This window comes from Salminus brasiliensis, chromosome 23 (genome assembly GCF_030463535.1).
Source record: "Salminus brasiliensis chromosome 23, fSalBra1.hap2, whole genome shotgun sequence".
Lineage (NCBI taxonomy): Eukaryota > Metazoa > Chordata > Actinopteri > Characiformes > Bryconidae > Salminus > Salminus brasiliensis.
In genome coordinates this window covers 24,513,898-24,527,857 of record NC_132900.1, presented here as the reverse complement: position 1 = coordinate 24,527,857, position 13,960 = coordinate 24,513,898, and the positions used below count along the sequence as shown (strand labels likewise).

Genomic DNA, 13,960 nt, shown 5'->3' with positions numbered 1-13,960 from the left:
TATTAAATTAAGTAATTTAAGCCATGGGCTATTTGTTAAGTGTGTCACACTTTTTGAAATAATTAACAACATACCCAACATACCCACCCATCCCCTACTGGACACATTCTCACAGGGTACGGACTGTTATCACCCATCCCCACGTTTCTCACTTGACCAGATCAAAAGTTGGGAAGAGGTGTGTAGATTGGGGTGTAATATTGATGATGGCAGGAAGATGACTCTGGTTCCCTTTAGAAGAAGCCTAGGTGTGAAGTTGGGGTGTTTTGTTAATGTCCAGTGCCCATTTGTGTTTTTTCACGCCTGATTGTTTGTCTCATGGTTGGTGGGTGGGGGTGGGAGCATACGTTGACATTAGATGTGAGACATTGGGGGGTTGAGCCCACATTTCTCCATACTGTTAAAGCTCAGATATTGCTGGTTCCTGATTTTACTGAGGGTTCTTCATCAACCAGTGCTCTAGCTGCCAGCTTCAGCAGAGATCTGTTAACTTACATTTGATCAGCTTACATTAACATATGAAGTGACGACGTTTGCTGATGAATATTTGCTTGCTGACCTTCACATTCTCAGTATTGTTGATGTTAGTAACACAACTCACTGTTTTACACCTTATGCTATGACAATCTGTTGTGTTTATAAGTGTTGATAAGTCATTAATATATAGATAGCGAGTAAACAGTACAACATGAAAATGTCAGATGATTTGTGACTAGAAAACTAGGCTGATTAGGAGTAACCTCTAACAAAAAATATATACTGAAGCTGAGAAGTGACTAATAGTGTCTAACAGAGCAGACAAAAGAAGAAAGGGAACCGGCAACATTTGAGATTTAACAGTACAGATGAAAATAGACAGATGACTGTTTACTTTTTTATTGGTGTTGTAACTGCTTATTAGTGATGTGTTAGGTGGTTATTAATAAACACATATTAAACCATTCATAAACCTATATAAATGGAGTTTTACTTAAAAGTGTTACTGATTGATAGGACATCAATTCAGGATTGGATTGATCTGAACATGTATGCAATGAAGTCCAATCAGTCCCCACAAATTGCAACACGGTATTTACAAGTTATACTCTAGTTGTAGTTGACACATAAAACTTCAAACCTCTCAAACCATATTTGGTCAGATGGTGAAGCTACACACACTGAGGTCAATGTTTGGGAAAAAATATGCCACACAGGCAGAACACTCAGGTCGAGGCCAAATATGAGGGACACTTACACAAAAGGTCCTTTTAGTGTGTACACCAACATGTGGTACGATGTTTCTTTCATGTACTGACATATGATTTTGAAGATTGGTATACAATGTAACAACATTCATCCAAATTGAATGTAATGGGGATGGCGGTTTTGCCTGGAGGTATCCCCTCACAGTCAAGCCCAGTCTATAGTTTTACATAAATATTTACATATTTCCTGAAGGCACTCCTTGAAATGTTTATGTATACAAGGTCAGATTTTCCCTCAGATTTACACCAAGCAACAGCAACAATACAGTATATACTAATAAAAGGTTGTGTTGTGTTGATCTCTGATGCCATTTAGTGTTCTAGGAGTAAAAGAAATCCAGCAGGGTTTTAGCGCCATGATCCCCCATCTCCAAATTAGTGTTTTAAAATAGACAGCAGTTTAAATATGAGCTTCACATGACTGGTTAAGGAAATGGAAAACACAGGAGCCACTCACCCCAAATGCAGTAAATCAGCTAAGACATGTTTGGTGTGCCCATTTTGCATCATTGCAACATTCACAGGGAGTATATAGTCACCCAACTCAACCCACATCTTAAACCACATTCAAATCTCGAAAAAGGTGGCCCAGACATGCTGGCGTGGTTCAGGGCATGTTGTGATTTTCTGTGAACTATAAACATTAACTAAGCTTCACAATGTGGTTTTGAACATTCAGGAGGCTTCACATGCCATCTCAAGAATAGGATGAGAGAGGCTTTTTTTACATAAAAGATTTGGGTGACTACTGACTTCTAGTGCTTGTCAGTTATCCTTGTAGCTGCAGCACTAAACAACCAAAGATTTGCAAATTAGTCAAGCATGTCTTGACTGATTACCCCAGAGGTCAAGGGGTTTGCTTACTGAAAATGTTAGTGCAGCTTTGTGTTAAGTGTCAGGTATAGTATTTGATTTACTATATTAGGGTCTGCTGTTTTATCTTTTTATCAAACACACCTGGTTCAACTCATCTTTCAGTGTTTGAGCAAGAAAAATCACAACTGCGCTTGATATACTATCATACCTGAAGAACCAATGTGATACATAATTCAGGAAGCCGCTAAAAAACCTTACATGTTCTCATGAGAATTGTATGTACAGAAACACCCTGTTATTATTTCTATAATTGTGATATCTCAAACAGTAGAAAGAGAAGATATAAAACTGAACATAACTTAAGAGAATGTTTAATTCATTCTTTTCAGAACTTACAGGAAAGAGAATTTTTAAAAAAGAATGAATGAATGAAAAGAATAATAATAATAAAAAAAACAATCTTCAAAATGTTCTTAATCATGCAACCATAAACATAACAGCTGAGCTAATAATGTTTTTACAACAGGGAATGGATTAGTTCAAACAACCAAAAGTAGCATCACTGGTAAAGTTCAAATCAGAAAAGCTGAATGCTTCAAATTGCTTTAAATCTCTGCTCTGGGCCTCAGTGCTGTGGCTCAGTGTGGAGAGTTCTCCCTCCACAGACTGGGCTGCTGGTTCAGCTGTTGTCTGGGCATCCATGTGTCCCTGATCCTCTTCACAGACACTGGGGTTCCTAACACAAAGACTTTGTAAGTACTTGTAACTGAAGGGGTGTTTTTTTTTTCAGTTTCTTATACAACTTTGTTAAAGGCAAGGGTAGAGTGTCCAAATATTTATATGTTAAAATATGATTTTTTGTTGTTGTGTGGTGCATTTTCGTCTTATTAAATGTTTGAGTAATTACTAATGAATAGCATTTCTGTCTGTGCACTTAAGATACCTAAGGTGATGAAAAATATCCAAACAAGAAACAGCCACACGCAAGAAAACTCACCCTTCGTTACTGGAAACGGTGTGTTCTTTCGTCTTCCTTGTTTCTTTGCTGGGTGGTTTTAAGACGGGCTTTGCGCTGCTCTTAATGACCTTAGCATGGTTTGCAGCTGTTTGACCAGGGAAACCTAAACTGTGAACCTCCTGGTGAACTGTTCTGGGGCTGACGTTTTTTCCAGAGGAGGTCGGGACCTCGGTAGTGAGTGCCATAACAGAAGACAGGCCATTTTCACTTGCCACACGCTCCAGCACTTTGTTATCTTTGTCTGAGTGCTTCTGTGGCCGGCCGCTTCGCGGTAGGGGTGTTGTGATTCCAAGGCGCTTCCACTCCATTATAACATTACTTACAGTGGACCGGGGCATCTCCAGCAGGGCAGAAATTTCACGCACCGATTTTTTGGAAAGGTGGCATCCTATAATAGTGCCACGCTGAAAGTCACTGAGGTCTTCGCTGCGACCCATTCTACTGACAGTGTTTGTGTACAGGGATTGTGGGGCTGTATGCTTGATGTTCGCTCGTTGGCAGTGGACGTGGCTGAAACAGCTGAACCCCCTAATTAGAAGGGATGTTCACATACTTTTGTCAATGCACAGTATCCTTCACCACTTACCATACTGGTCACACTGGTGGTCACCTAAGACAGACAGAAAAGAAAGGACAAATCTGTTACTTTGTCTGCATCATGCTCTATATGTACTAAAATGCATTCCAGGGGTTCCCACCTTTCGGGGAAACCTGGATCGGATGTGTCAGAAATTGAAAAAAAAAACTGAAACATGCATTTAACATTCATGGAAGAGACATTAGAAGAAATGTCACAATACGTGATCAAGAACCAAGTCTGATGCATATTGGAAAATGCTGGATTTGGTTAATAAAGAACTCAGGGGGGTGAACTGATCAAGATTTGGCATTACATTGCAGCCAGTGGCACAGATAAAATTTCACAGGTGGAGAGAAGAATGGTTTTAATTAAATAGCAGCAAATTCTGAAGCAAAGATCTGGTTAAAAGAAAACTAGCACCAGAACTACCTCAGGAGGTCCAAGCTGAAGGTTCCTCTGCCTAAACACCATCTAAACTCTGCAGATAGACCGCAACGGGACAGTGCAGCACGACGGCCCAGGAATCTCACAAAACTCACAAAAAAATGTGTTTTATTCAGACTCCAGCCGAATTAAACTGTGAATTTTGCTAATAACAAAAATTGCTCAGTCCTAAAAAGTGTACGTCATGGATTATGGCTCCACATCATAACAATGAGAGTCCCTCTCCAACATGGCGGCGGGTGCAGACTTTGTTAACAACCACAACAGAACCCAACAGGCACCCGACCTACCGACCTACCGACTTACCGACTTACCGACTTCCACGGCGCAAGCCAAGCCGCTGGTTTGACAGGGGCTGATTATTTCTGCTTCAGCTTTGATTGTAAAAGGTCCCACGCGGTGCGTAAACAACCTCCGAACCCCGAAATTAACAACTAAAAAAACTACGATCTTCTTCTTCTGCTCGGGGGTTTTTCAGAGCATCGCATCCAAACCGCTGCTTTAGCGCCCTCCTCTCGCCGGCTGGACAAAGCGGTTAGATTAGGTGTCTAAACACCAACACCGACAGTGAACAGTCCATATAACCAGACTGCTCTAAAACACGCGAACGTATTAACATGCTGTAACACAAACGCCCGTCCTACAGCACCTCAGACAGGCCTCAAAAACGTTCAGAGAGAGGAACTGTTGCACTGTTGATGTAGTAGCAGCACATGACCACTAGATGTCACGCCTGTTGCACACAGCATTCCTAAACAAACGAATGTACTAGACATGATTTTAAATATTTGCAATATTTGCATATTGCATATTGCATATATATATATATATATATATATATATATATATATATATATATATATATATATATATATATAATTGAATTTTCCATTCAAAAACACAAAAATATATAGGTGTACTTAGTATAAAAGCAATACTTTAACATTATATAAAGCCTTTTATTCATATTATTATTTTATCATATTATTATACATTCCAGCAAAATTACGATATGAAATGAGCTATGACCACACAAAAAGAACATAAATGATTATCTATTATAATTTCTATGATATTTAAATAATGTTGCTAAATTTCCATTTGATGTATAACGTGAAGATAACTGATTTTTTGGCACACACGTACATTTATATTAAAATATAATATAATAATGTTATATTGGAAGAAATAATAGATAATACTGAAATATATGTAGAATAAAATGTTTCTGAATATAACATATATACTACCATATACTATACAGTTATTAACAATTTATTAATAAAGTATTTAGATAACTATATCATTCTATTACTATATTCTATTCTAATGCTATTTTACCCAAATGACTTAATGGGTCCTCATAAATGATATGTAAACACTAGTGTGGTAATATTGATTAAATTGGTATTCCCTACAACTTGATCAGGACATAAATTGTACCAATTTATGTCCTGGAAGAATAATTCTTCAAAGAATGTGTTTATTCTTTGAAGAATAAACACATTTATAAGATCTACCAGATATCACATGATGATGTCCACTGCCAGCCACCATTTTGGATTTATGATGTAATATTCCAGGGTAGCTTTTAGGGAATATTAATAAATCAATTATTCAGCAACACAGTAAAGGTTTAAGAAATGCCCATATATTATGAGTATCTTCATCTACAGTGGCGTCTGTTAAGGGTTGGGCTATATTAGCCACCATGTAAACAGTCAGTTTGTGAAGGTGACGTTGTTAACAACAGGAAAAATGACATGGATGGGTCAGAGCATCTCCAAAAATACTGGGGTGTTCCCAGTATGTAGTGGTCAGTACCTACCAAAAGTAGTTCAAGAAAGGAACCTTTTACCTGTGAACCGGTGACAGGGTCAATTAATGTGATCCACAGAAGCCCCACCTCACAACTTACTACACAACTTATCTGCTGCTAACGTCTTGGTGGCTGATACCACAGAAGGCCCTCTTGTGGAGTCCATGAGTCGAATGGTCAGATCTGTTATCTGTCCTCAGGTGGTATTTATGTTATGGCTTATCACTCTGTGTCCACTATAGTGGACACCATTCATGAAAGGGTTAGAGTTAAGTGCGAAAATGTCTTGAGTTTTACCTAAGGGCTTTCTTAAGGTCAATTTTACAGCCTTAGATTTTGTGTGAATGTTGTGAAAACATGAGAAAGTGCTGTGGTGTGTCGTCACTCCCAACAACGTATTTCACTGGAAAGTCTTGAGTTAGGCTGGACTTTCTTCAGTCCTGAGTACCTGTGCCTGGTTGCATAAAACAAAGCGGTGTGAGACGGTCATCAAGGCCAGAGGAGGAGCTACACCACACTGGTAGACACTCTTAATGTGTATTACTGTTTGATCTTATGCCATTTAACATTTACATTTAAGGCGTTTAGCAGACACTCTTATCCAGAGCGACTTTGTCCAAAGTGCTTTGCTATTTACCCAAGAAAAACCTCAGCTAGTTTGAATAGGCCAAAAAATTCAAAGATACCTCTAAGTTTAGACACTACTAAAGATAAGACACAAGTCAATAAGGTGACCACTCTGCTGTTTTTCTACGTTAACCCAAAGATGCTACATCATTTAAAAAAAACACTGATGGTGTCAGTAGATTGATTGATGTCTGATTTGAGCATGAGACTGCTATCTTATAAAACAGGGAGTTTGCAGCCACTAGGATAAGAGAGGGAACTTGACATTTACCAAAACACGACTCATTACACAACCATTCTTTATTTATATCATGTGAAAAGACCACAAATGAAAAACATCATTTGTAGTTCATTAATTTAATAGAAAAACACATCTTCCATGAGTCTACAGTTCTTTGCAATGGGCAAAAATGGTATAATGGATAAAAGCATAACAGTACGGAAAGACTGGTGAGAGAAATTCTCACAATAGGTCACATTCCCAAACAGAACCTTGTGTAAAGATAAAAATAAAAATTAACACACACAAGAAAAGTCACCCTTCATTACTGGAACCAGTGTTTTCTTTTGTGTCACTAGTTTCTTTGTTGTCTGGTTTTAGGACAGGCTTGATGTGCTTGATGGCCTTAGGCTTGTTTGCGGCCCTTTTTGCGGCCAAAGTGTGAAGCTCCTGGTGAACCGTTCTGGGGCTGATGTTTCTTTCAGAGGAGGTCTGGACCTCGGTAACAGTGGACAGACCATTTCCACTTGCTGCGCGCTCCAGCACTTTGATGTCTCGGTTTGCGAGCTTCTGTGGCCGGCCACCTCGCGGTGGAGCTCCTAGACGCTTCCACTTCACTATAACACTACTTACAGTGGACTGGGGCATCTTCAGCAGGGCAGAAATTTCATGTACCGATTTTTTGGACAGGTGGCATCCTATGATAGTGCCACGCTGAAAGTCACTGAGATCTTCAGTGCGACCCATTCTGCTGCCAGTGTTAGGGTAGAGAGACTGTGGGGCTGTTCGTTTGATGTTCACTTGTTAGCAGTGGGTGTGGCTGAAATAGCTGAGCCCACTAATTAGATGGTGTGTCCGCATACTTTTGACAATGCTTTAAGACAGACAGAAAAGAAAGATAAACAGCATGAACAGCAGGTTCTCTTCTAAAAACAGTAACTATCTAGGTGCATTACACTGCATATGTGCAATAATGCATTCCTCCAAAGATTCCCAGGTGTGGTCCTGGATCAGATGCGTCAGAGCTGAAAAAGATTTTAGGGGTGGTGTCCCTAAAAATAGACTTACCGACCTCCTCGAGGTTCCTGTGGAGAACACTAGTGGTTTGATACAGGCTGGTTATTAATATTGCAGAGTGAAGACGTCCTCACACGGTGTGTAAACAACCTTTACACAACCAAAACTAACAGCCAAGATTACTCTGCTCTGTTCTTCACTCCTCTCCTCTCCTCAGCCTCTTCTCCTCCGCTAACGGCGCCTCCATCAAGAATGAGCAGGTCGCGTCTGGCGGGAACCGACCAATCAAGATCGAACACCGAGGCGCATTGTCCAATAGGAGGAGCGAGGCGGGCTTGTTGATGCCGTAGTTAGCGCTACGTCTTCTGGAGCCAGGCAGTGGAGGTTTCTCACACAGGAAAACACTTCGTTTTCGGTTTATCGTGTGTTATTATATATATATATATATATATATATATATATATATATATATATATATATATATATATATATATATATATATTCATTTGTTTATGTTGTTGAACATATAACATTTCACAAGTTCCATCTATCAGATTTTTCACTCCTCTTTCTTGTTCCTCTCATTTGTTGACACTGTGAGCAGTGCCAGCTGCTCGTGCTTCTCCTGTTTTGCAGTTTTGGATGTACATTTAATGACTAATAAAAAAATATGTCCGTGTTGAAAATGTATGATCATATGATCCCCATATGATCAGATTTTAGAGCTGCATTTTATTACCGTCACGACACAGCTTATATATATATCAAATTCAGGTTTGTGTACCTGGAATACTGAATTACAAAAAAATACAATAAATAATATTTTAATACTGTTGAGTTTTGACCTTTAGATTTCTTTTTTTAAATGCTGGGTAAAACACCCATTGCATAACAGCTACAACTACTAATGTAATACTACTATACTACTATGGTACTATATGGAAATATATTTCACAATAACAGCAATAATACAGTACATACTGATTAAACAATATGGCTGTGTTGATATAACTCAAGGCTGTTAAAGGAAATTACAAGAATAATTTACAGTCTTTCACTTAACCAAGATGGTGGATCAGCTGGATGATGTTTTGTGTCCACATTTTGGAACAAATCAAATTAAATCATATCCCATTTATTATCACGCCACATAATCACATGTAAAGGTGAGTGGAAAACTGAGTGCAGATGGTGAATTGTCTCTTTGCAGTAGTAAAACACAAAATAAAGACATATTAACATGCACTTTACAGGCACTTTTGCGCTGTTCCATAATACAAGCTATCAATATCAGATCAAATATACAGTTTTTATAGATAAATTGGTGTGCAGTGTGACTCAACTGATTGGGGACATTAGTGTTCAAGGAGACGCAATCAGCATAACTTAGGTCTTAACTCAAAGATCAGGGTTTCTAGGAGGGCTAGTGGCCTTGACCAGGGCGAAACCCATTAAGTGATTATCTCTCATACAGCATCTCTTTTTCAGAAATAATACTAGTCAAATGTTTGAGAAACTGGAAGAAGTTCTTAAAAAGTTCAAATACAGTTAAAAGAAGCAACATATTTGAATGATGTCATCAGAAGTGAAGAAATGGGGTAGGGTGAGCATGAGACTGATGACGACACATCCTCACTTGAAAAGAGTTTAAGAAAGTATTCCAATAGGTTGTCAAATCAGATGTACCTGGGCAAGTCAAGTTAACACTAACTGTTCTTGTAAAGCCTTAATCTTTTTAGTAAACAATATATTACTGAAATATTCTGCCAGCTCTGGTTCCTCTGCTTTATTTTATTTTGCTTAGGGGTCTTTCTTAAGGCCCTGCCACATCGTTTCAATTGGGACTTTGACATGGAGTTTTTTGTTTCAGTCATTCTGTTGTAGATCTGCTGGTGTGATTGGGCTCATTGTTCTGTTGCATGACCCAATTTGTTGGGTAGACGACCTCACAGTTGACTCTAGAATACTTTGCTGTTCTTTACTTTGCCATGTTCTCACTTAGGAACAAGAGGCTTCCTCCTGGCAACCCTTCCAAACCATGCCTCTGTAGATTAAGATAATCAATGTTTTTTCCATTAAATTCCATGGTACGAACACTAACTGAATAAATATGTTATATATTTAATGTATATGTAATGTAACAATGTTCATCTAAATGAAATGGGACAGTTTTGCCCTCTCAGTCAAGCCCAGTCTATACTTTTGAACATTTTCGGATGTCTTGAAATGCTTACATATATACCATTGGATTTTTCTCAGATTCTTGCTAAGACCATGAGCAATATTTCATAGCAACCATTATTCTCATATCCAAATAAAAGTGTTACAAAACACAGGTGTCAACTCAAATGCAGTGAACCAGCTAAGACATGTTTGGTGTCCCCATTTTGTGTCTTTAGATTTGAACTGGAGCTACAACATTGGAAATATTCACTGGGAGTCAACAGTCACCCAAATCCTAAAAATCTTGAAGGTCATCCATGTCTTGATTAAGGTGGCCTAGACTTGCTCATTTGGTTTAGGGCATAGTTACTTTCTATAAACATTAACTCGTGCGGCTGAAGACTGAGGTGGTTTCACACTCAACACCTCAACAATAGTAGGATGAAAAATGCTTTGGGCGTGGATTTGTGATTTGGATGAGTCCTGACTTCTAGTGCTTGTCAGCGATGTTAGCCTTGTAGCTCCAGAACTAAAGAAGCGAAGACTTGGACACCAGTCACGTTCTAATTGATCACCCTAGATGTCAAACGAATATAAACCTGAACTTGGACCTTGGGGCCAGTTGTCCAGCGGAAAAAGACATAGTCATTATGACCACAGGACTGCTGCTAGGAGAGAAATGGACAAAAAAAAAAAAAAAAATAGCAGTGCTTATTGAAGTTAGCTTTGCTTAAGTTAGCCAAAACAACTCACCCCAGGCTCATTGCGTTCCACTAACAAAATCCATGTGCTCACTCAAGGATTCAGGAAATGAGGCTCATGATATATACAAGCCTATCTAACCACAAAAGAGCTCCATGGTTTATATGATTATATATGCATGCATAAAAATAAACATACAAAATGCAAATATAAATCTGAGCACAGTATATCACATGGTCTCTTACAGCTCTCAGTCCCATCATTGTCTCGGACTATAGCTCAGACACACTGTATAAAATGTGTATTACTTTTTGTAATACAGAAAATTAGCTGTTCAAAATGTAATGATACACTATGATTTAAAGGGGTTACAGATAATTAAACTACAGTTCATAAACCATATATAAACTTAAAAAAAAAAAAGAAATTTTTTATATATATATATACATACACACACACACACACACACACACACAGATTCCTGTAAAGTTGCTTCGTAATAACGTTTAAAAAAAATGCAATAAAAAAATAAAAATAATAATAAAGGGGGGAGGGTGATCATGCAACTTCTGTCACTACACTCACACTTGGGAAATTACCACAGTTACACTGAGAAACATTTAGAAATGTATGGAAGCACTCTTATTTCTATGACAATAGAAAGAGAACGCCATACAATTTGGAACATAACTTGAAACAGTTTAATTATTTTCAGAACATTACAAGAAAAATAATCAGGAAAATAACCGGCAGAAACGTTAGCAGTCAAAAAAGCTCATCAACATGTTCTCAAAACATGCAACCTCAAATGAAACAGTTGAGTTTTTTTTTTTTTTAGTAATTGTGGCATTATAATTAGTTTAAACAACCAAAAGAAGCGTCATTGGTAAAGTTCAAATCCATAAAGGGGAAGGCCTCGAACGACTTTAAATCTCTGCTCTGGGCCTCAGTGCTGTGGCTCGGTGTGGAGACCTCTCCATCCACAATCTGGGCTGCTGGCTCAGATGCTGTCTGGGCATCCACGGGTCCCTGATCCTCTTCACAGGTGCTGGGGTTCCTAACACAAAGACCTTGTTAGTACTTGTAACTGATGGGGTGTTTTTTTCAGTTTCTTATACAACTTTGTTAAAGGCTAAATACTTCCTTTTTGTGTAGAGTTCTTTGCAGCTCGGTTAATGTGTAACGGTTATTCACGACAGCACAATCTGCAGTCAACACCATTGCGCATAAGTTGCAAGTTTGTGTGCTCTGTTGCAAGTTTATTTTTTGAGATTCCCTCTTCTTAGCTACTTTAAACACTGGTACAAACCTGGGAGACCATATTGGGCAGACGCCCGCTTCCATGCTTCCATTCAAAGACTGGTATTATACAGCTTGTGTAAAGAAACAAAACTAACCTTTCCTCACAGTTGGAAAGAACTACCAGACACACTTACTGCTCTTGCACTGAATGTGCTAAAAGCCAGAAGGTAATGTTCTGCATTCTGTGTGAAAGCAGCTTTAACAAAAGCCTACTTAACATAATTTTGTCTGTATGCAAGTTACCAAGTGTACAAATTAAAAATCAGTCATGGAACACACACAAGAAACTCACCCTTCATTACTGGAAACCGTGTTTTCCTTCGTCTCACTTGTTTCCATGTCAGCAGCATTTGAGGCAGGCTTTGCAGCGCGCTTGAAGGCCTTAGGCTTGTTTGTGGCCGTTTGACCACGGTAGCCCAAACTGTGAAGCTCCCGGCGAACTGTTCTGGGGCTGATGTTTCTTCCAGATGCAGTCTGGAACTCTGTAGTGAGTGCCATAACAGAGGACAGGCGATTTTCGCTTGCTACACGCTCCAGCACCCTTATGTCTTTGTTTGAGAGCTTGTGTGGCCGACCACTTCGCGGTAGAGGTGTCGTGATTCCTAGACGCTTCCACTTCACTATAACACTACTCACAGTGGACCGGGGCATCTCCAGCATTGTGGAAATTTCACGTACCGATTTTTTGGAAAGGTGGCATCCTATGATAGTGCCACGCTGAAAGTCACTGAGCTCTTCAGTGCGACCCATTCTGCTGCCAGTGTTTGTGTACGAAGACCGTGGGACTGTTCGCTTGATGTTCACTCGTTAGCATTCCTTTGACAATACAGAGTATCCTTCACTTCCCATATTGGTCATACTGGATGCCGCCTTAAGACAAAAGAAAAACAGTATTAACAGCATGTTCTACCAACAAACAATCACCAGGTATGCATTACACTGTATACATGCTATAATGCATTCCACCAAAGGTTGGATCGGAAGTGTCGCATTTAAACTTCATAGAACAGACATGAGAAGAAAAGCATCTCAACTCAACAAAACTCAAAGAAACATCTAAAATCAGTGGCACAGGGAACATTTCCCTGTCTCTCTCGGTTGTCTTTTACTTTATTCTTTAGCTCATGTGCCGTTTGTACTGTCTGAAAAACAATAATAATAATAATAATACAAGACATTATGATCTAGAAATGGACCAGTCAGTACTTTTGAGGCCTTTACCAATCACCAATTGGTCGACTGTCAATACCAATAAACGATGGGGATGGATGCAACATAAACGTTTCCAAGAAAATGCTTAATTATGCAGGACTTCTGTAATGTTTCATACATCAATCATGTTTAAAACATTGTAAAACTGAGAGAGCCCTGAATCCCCCTGCAGAACTGCACAGTGTAGCTCAGACTGGAAACAACTGCCAATGGCTGCTTATCTAGCACAAAAAAATGAATTCCTTGACACATTTTACTGCTAATTCACCACAGGCAGTAACAGCTACCTCAAGGCCAACTATACAACATCAAGCAGAACAAACTAGCTTGCACAACTGTCTGCTGAATCTATTATTAAATACGTGTATTCGTAGTGTCTAAGACTGTCATTGTAATATTGCAGAAGTACTTTTAAAGCTTCATTTAAAGTGACAAGCATCAGGGAACTTCTAAAGTCGGTATGTAAATAGATCATAAAGTCAATGTACATAAGCTTAATGGGAGCATGCTAGGCTTAACTTTAGCATCAGCTATTTGATAAAATAACATTTTAATCACAACATTCAACATAAATCTAGGTTAGACATCAAAATGTATGTTGCCTTAATATGAGCCAACACTTGAATGTTTATTAAATTATAGCTACTTTTTCTTGTCAGAGTACTGTACCCTTTAGGCCTGCCTCACAATAATATGAACTCTTTAAAACTGTTCACCTTAGTAAATTGAAAATGTACTGTGTTGTGGATCTTTACAATAAAAGCCAGTAAAGGAGTGGTATAATATACTGGTGTAT

General features: G+C 38.7%; 2 long non-coding RNA genes across 3 annotated transcripts; both read right to left on the bottom strand.

The window, feature by feature from the left end:
* Positions 1-2,670: 2,670 nt before the first annotated feature.
* Positions 2,671-4,781, bottom strand: LOC140545761 (uncharacterized). 2 transcript variants are annotated; one of them, XR_011978285.1, is made up of 3 exons: positions 4,417-4,781; positions 3,058-3,688; positions 2,671-2,796 (listed from the first exon to the last, which is right to left on the bottom strand). It is a non-coding gene; the product is annotated as an uncharacterized lncRNA (long non-coding RNA). The 2 variants fall into 2 exon arrangements; XR_011978284.1 differs by having other exon boundaries at positions 2,671-3,688.
* A 2,052-nt stretch (positions 4,782-6,833) lies between these two features.
* On the bottom strand, positions 6,834-8,077 carry LOC140546016 (uncharacterized). Its single transcript, XR_011978298.1, has 2 exons — positions 7,837-8,077; positions 6,834-7,642 (listed from the first exon to the last, which is right to left on the bottom strand). It is a non-coding gene; the product is annotated as an uncharacterized lncRNA (long non-coding RNA).
* Positions 8,078-13,960: the final 5,883 nt, after the last annotated feature.